General features: G+C 39.7%; 1 protein-coding gene across 2 annotated transcripts in view; it reads left to right on the plus strand.

The window, feature by feature from the left end:
• The first annotated feature begins 5,870 nt into the window (after positions 1-5,870).
• LOC122799678 (coiled-coil domain-containing protein 9-like) overlaps positions 5,871-6,459 on the plus strand; it is a 784,040-nt gene continuing 783,451 nt past the window's right edge. The window contains exon 1 of one of the 2 annotated variants that reach the window (XM_044068898.1): positions 5,871-6,272. The gene's annotated coding sequence lies outside the window, so the exon portion shown is untranslated. The remainder of the gene's footprint in view (positions 6,273-6,459) is intronic. The other variant, XM_044068899.1, reaches the window with a different exon arrangement.

Consider the following 6,459-nt stretch of genomic DNA (forward strand, 5'->3'; position numbering starts at 1 on the left):
AGCCTATTAACCTCCAATGATCCCATATACCAAAGTCATTCTAGTTCTAGGGCAATGATAATTATGAAAATGGAGGCATGAATGGTTAGGCTTAAAAAGGTTCTTTGGCCATTAGCTAAGTAACTTCTTATGATCTTGTACGGAGTTGAAAATGCATGAAATAGTTTTTTCTCAGAAAGCTGTGAAACAAAAACAAGTTGGAATCCAGGAATACATATAATAACCAAAATATGTGATAGTGGAATATGGAAAAAAGGAAGGAAACCAATTAGCAATGAGCTTCTCACACCATAATCAAAGTTTCATTTTTCTGATCTTGTTATCTCTACCAGCATAGAAAACTGCTAATAGGAGTCTATGTATGTTATGTACTGCCCAAGTAACATAAAATAAAAATAAATAAATAATAAAAATATATTAGTTAGGTCAGCTGTAGTTCATAATACATTTTCAGCCAGTTTAGGCCTAAATCATTTACTCACATATTCATACCCAAATTTGCTTAAGCAAAGGCCTGAGCTTTAGCAAAAAATCTCATTAAATGTCAGAAAAGAACAATCACAAGTGATGGTCTTTAAATGTTTGCAGACTGGTCCCAATACAACACAAACACAAGCCCACAGGATCATAGATCAAGCTATTAGCAGATCATTTTAGCCTTCATCTACCATCATCACTAGTTACAACACAAAAAGCACAGCCAGTTGGGGTGGAGCATTCACAGCTGGGTTTCTGTGAAGATACTGAATACCATTTGTAACTCTCCGCCATCTTGTTATTGAAGCCTTGCAACTAAATATTTCATTTATTTATGTGTCCATATATGTATGTATGCATACATGTCTTTATTTCATTTAAGGAAACCAAAAAGTAATCAATTTTCAAGCATAAACCATAAAGGTGCAATACACATGCACACAAGCACCTCTAAGCTCTCCTGAATTTGAAGGGTCACATCTAATATGCTCTCAAACTTCGGTTCCATCCCTCCTACATTTAGAAAGTATTTTGAGTTGATAGCACCAATAACAGTACCTAATTATTTTTTCTTTGTCCATAATTCCAAACTAAAAGTTACAAGACATGACACATAACACACGCATATTGTATTAACAGATATGCAGCTATTTACCCCATTAAAGGAGTGGGCCACTTTCCCCCCTTTTTTCAGGATCCAACTTCTTACAAAACAAAACAATAATGTTCATTACAATCTTTCACAAAAAATACTTAGCAATTACAAGTCAGTACACTCGTGTCTAAAACTGTCTAATCAATAAAAAATGGTCTGTAGGCATGGATATGGCCTTTCCCACCATCTCCATTACCAGCTTGGGGGATAAGGGCATACTGAGGCAATGTAGAAATTGCCTTATGTTTTGCAGTAAATTTTAACCCTCCCCAACGATTACCAGGATAAGATATTCCCACTCAACCCTGCAACAGACAAAGTAATCACAAAATGGTCTAATGACATGTTATGCCACATTAACAATTTTAGATCACAGAAATTTTTTATTTTACAATTATCTTAAAGTTGCATACTTAAAATTTCTACATTTTCATGTCTATAAATTTCTATTTCCATACCCGTAGATTGTATACATTTTTTTTTCAAACAATACACAAACATGGTGCTTAATAATGCTGATACAACCAGATTTGTTTTGTACTGTTCCTTAAGCTTCAGTCCAATCAACATAAAGATGGGGGTTTTCCTCTGCAATATCCACTTCCAAATTATCCAATGGTTTCCCCACATACTTCCACTACTTAACAGATTAAGTTAAAGCAGCTCAAATGTGCTGTGGCTTAATGGGATAAAACCCTGACTATAATGCAGGTGACTTGGGTTTGATTAGCATCTCAGGAGTCTGAGGTGCTGACAGGGGAGGACATCCTGGGAGGGAAGTAAGGGAGGGGCCTTTGGGGACCAGGAAGACAACTGTGAAGAGGGTGGGTGAGGTGATGATGTCTGCTCTTTGTGGAAGTGTGGGGTGGTTTGGTGTGGTCCACACAATGCATACCCTACCCATGAGGTGGTAAAAGGGCATAGAAAATAAATTGGGTAAAAATACTCCTAGGAGTAGTGTGAAGTAAACCTGGACTCCTTTTTCTCTCCTTGCTGGCCCTGGCCCTTATTGGAACAGCTCTGTAGGAAGCCAAGAGAGGTAGGTAGACCTGAAGAATGAGAGGAGGCAGTAGACTCTGCTAATGAGCCAGCTACAGGAGGAAAAAACGAGTTCCCCTCCTAAAAGTTTTAGGGCTGTCATTAAACCTTCGGCATCTGGTCAAATTTCAGCTAAAAAAATAATAAAAAGGAGCACACACCACTTTCAACCATCAAGTTCTGAAGAGACAATACACCATAAATTGGTGTATTCTTGCTAGAAGTCTTCTTCAGTGGAGTAGGACAGAGACAAGGACAATCTATTAGGAACCACTTCAAGGGATGCATCTTTGGAGTTTTGTGGTATGGTCCTAATGTCCTGATTGGATGACAGATCAGTACTATGATAATTATTTAGTAGAAAACAAACTACTTAATGACCTGGAATGAAGGTGGGGTCAAACCCTCCTCCACCGCATATGCAAGGGACTTCACATTCCCTTATTTAATATAATTTCCAGTATCACACACCCTCAGGTTAAGTTTGGAAACTTCACAGAAAGCATCCATGGAGTGATTGGGAATAGAAATACTATAAACATACCCATATGGAGACACTGTGCATTTAATGAGGGAACACATTACTTCCCTCCTTTCAAAAACTGAAGTATGTACAGCTCCTGAAAAATTGATCAGCGTAAGCTTCTTTTAATTCCACCTTTTATTGTGTCTAATCAAAACATTTTTGGTGAGGTGGTTCTTGAAATGGTACCTTGCCACCAGCTTGGAAAAGCCACACAAGTTTTACTACCATTGTAAGAATCCAGTGACCGACTACAGCCATGGACTCACAGATGAGCTTTGACATCCAGAAGTCTAGCAGGGTGGGGCAAAGGGGACATCCACCTTGGGTGCAAAATGTTAGGGGAATGCTACTGGCAAATCATGAGCGGTCTTCTATGCATACCAGCATTTTGAAATAAATACCAGCATTGCATTTACTTCTTCTTTTGGCTTTTTCCAGTTAGGGGTCGCCACAGGATCACCTTGTCTGCTCATGATTGGCAGTGGAGTTTTACAGTGTCAAGTTGCCAGCCCGGCGCCCAACCTTACACAGAAGGTGCACACACTCACACCTAAGGCCAATTTAGAGTGTCCAATCCACCTACAGCATGTCTTTGGGATATGGGAGAAAACCGGAGCACCCGGAGGAAACCCACGCGACCACAGGGAGGACATGCAGACTCCGCACAGAAGGCACCCCAGCTGAGGATCGAACCGGAGAGCCTCTTGCTGTGATTTGGCAGTGCTAACCACTGCACCACCGTGGCCGCCCACCAGTATTGCATTTACTTGTTCAGTTTAAATGCATTTCTTCATACTTCTCTGCTTATCCAGTGTGTGAAAGCAGGTAATTCAGTAAAATATTTAAGATATATCAGTAGCATTTTGTGTGTGGTTTGTATTTGAAACACTTGTAGTCAAGTGAAGTAAACTCAAGGCAATCCACACATACAGCACTGTGGCTGCCAAGCTAAATGCAGCTTATTTGGCACTGAAGACAAATGACTTGAATTTTGCATGCAGATAAAAATGATCAGCCAGTTTTTTTAGTATTATTGTTGTCAACTCTCAGACCTGTGTAGCAGCACAATGCTAATTATCCTGAAGCAAATTGATGGCTTCATTATTGAAATTTCAATTTATTCCAAAAACATGCATCTGGAGCTCAGTGGAACCTAGTCGGACTTTCCCGGTCAACAAATGTTAAATAAAAAAATAAATAAATAAAATAAAAAAATGTGTTTCCAACTGCCAGACGACATTTCGATTCTAATGGTTTTTGCAGTACAGCTCTTCTAGGACTGTGTATGAAAAAGTCAGCATCACAACTTTTACTGTCAGTGTTGCTGCGTGTACAGCCTATCACCATCATAACTTCTACTGTATACAGCAACTGCTTTGGTCGTTGTGTGGATCCTTTCTCCTTGTCCTCTATCAAGGTACAAAAATGCAATACTTTGATTAAAGTGACTTGAGACCACACAAAGTAACTAAGGGTCAACTAAAAATGTCACTATACAAGTCAAACTATCTGCTACAAATTTGCCTATTGGGTGATTCCTTAGCAAGTGAATTAGCGGTATGGAGGCAACTGTGAAAGCAGATCTACAATACGTATCACTAAACACAAACCCATGAACTTGTCACACGCACACACACCCTTAAAACACTTTCTCATTCTAATGATAAATAGATTTAACGGCGATGTTTTACAAGGATACCCCCCGGCACTACATGAAATTACAGACAAAACATTCCCTACCCTGTACCCAACAAATATGAGCTTCCTTTTTTACGCAACCAAATCGAGTGTCACCCCTCAAGTCCAACGTGCACAGATATCAGTACGTGGATAAGTAGGTATATGCCTCAACTCTCGCACATCGCATCCATTAAAACAGTAAACAATACGATTAAAAGTACTGAAGCTTCTCTTTAAGGCCCCAAACACTAGAGACGCTGTGAATACATAAATTAAACAAAATGCATATTTGACAGTAGCACGCAGCCAATTAAACGAGAAGCAAGGCAGTTACAAATGTACAACTCATTCTAATGAATATAACCCTGTAAAACTTCGAGGACCAGAGAATCGCATTTCAGTTTTTAAACTTTTTAACAGCAAGTTAAACACGATAGCTGAAATAATCACAGCCCACTCCACAAAAACAGGAGTAATGCACACGAACAGCTCAGTAATTCAAGACAGGTAGAGTCACAATATTAAGAGGAAACCCCCCGCAATACCCCATTAAACACGGGGGAGAATTTAAGTGCTTAACTACTGGAAAGTACAGTACGCGGTAAACACTACACTAAAACCCACTTTGTCAGGACCTGTATTCCAACAATATATTCACTTTAACAAAAAAAAAGAAAAAGAAAAAAAAAACACGTACAACCATTCGCTTAAGGGCCCCACTATATCACAGACCTGAAGGCCGAAAGTAGTACTGTATAAAAAACATCAACAAAGCCTTTTCCCACTAGCTAGGACTGTATCCCAAAACAGTCTGGTTAGTAAACAAGAACAATCATGTAAACTAAAAGACTCAACACAACAACTTAATTATACGCCAATAAATAAGGTAACCACGTTTACTATGGCGCTGAGGTTTGACTGCAAAATACCGGCTTATAAAAGCTGGTAATACATTACAAAACAATCAGGACAGACTCTTCGCATCTCAGGCTAAGCATAACTATCAAATGTCCAGATTTCTGCCTCATATTTTGCTTTGCTACTCATAAAATTTGTGTTTTTTATGGCAAATCACCGAGTACTGAAGCCACTACATGCACTAACATATTCACGTTACTCATGTATGCCACGCCCCAAGCTGCGCAGTACCGCCCGCGAGGCACTACACTGTTAGATAACCTTTAAACTTATAAGAGCAATATTTAATCTGTCCCTAGATAGGAACTACAGCGACAGTCTTTCAGTTTACAGAGGGAAAACAAAACTGCAACGGGAGCGGGAAGATGTTAACAAAATGGGCGGGACTGTTAGAACCTCATTAATGATGTCACAAAAAGGGAGGTGATTAGCTAGGTGGGTGGTAGTGTTTTCAGCTTTGGTCCGATACAGAAATGTGATGTTAGCAACGAGATAGTGTCCCTTTAAACTACTACATATGGGGCTTGGGAAGAGCTCCTTGCATTTATGGGCGATGGGTATCTCATCAATAGTGTCGATCATGCTGTGTTTGTGCAAGATACAATTATCCCTGCAGAAATTGTGTGAAGGCTCCGCCCATTCACCTTCGTTACCTATTGCGTCATCCAGGCATACTGGGTTGTGCCTCTGCGCTTTCACGTTGGTTGAAATTCTGAGAATGGAGTTGTTTTTCGCTTTTCAGGAATCTGTGGAGCTTATCAGTTTCTATTTTCTGGAGGTTGGGTCGATCACATTCTATCGTATCAGACACTGAGAGGATAGGAAAAAGAAGAGAGAGAAAAAAAAATAGAGAGAGTCGATTCTCTGTCGAACATGACATGTGTGCTCTGTTTTGGAAGAACTGGAACACTGGAAAACTGCTTTGTGGACTGAGACGACAATATGACGATATCTCCGTTATTAAGTAGCTGATTTCAGGTAAGTGTAGCTTGTGTTACGTTGTTCGACCTCCAGTACATTTTCAGGATTGTTTATGAGACTATTTTCTCCTGTTTCTCTCCGGCCTCTTACCTCTCCTTCACCTCCTCCATTAGGAATGAAACCTTGCGTGTTGGGCTTTTTCTTATGTGATTAACCTTGGTCTTGTAAAGGTATAGGTCTTCTT

This window comes from Protopterus annectens, chromosome 4.part0, assembly GCF_019279795.1.
Source record: "Protopterus annectens isolate FY-2018-M chromosome 4.part0, PAN1.0, whole genome shotgun sequence".
Taxonomy (NCBI): Eukaryota; Metazoa; Chordata; order Ceratodontiformes; family Protopteridae; genus Protopterus; species Protopterus annectens.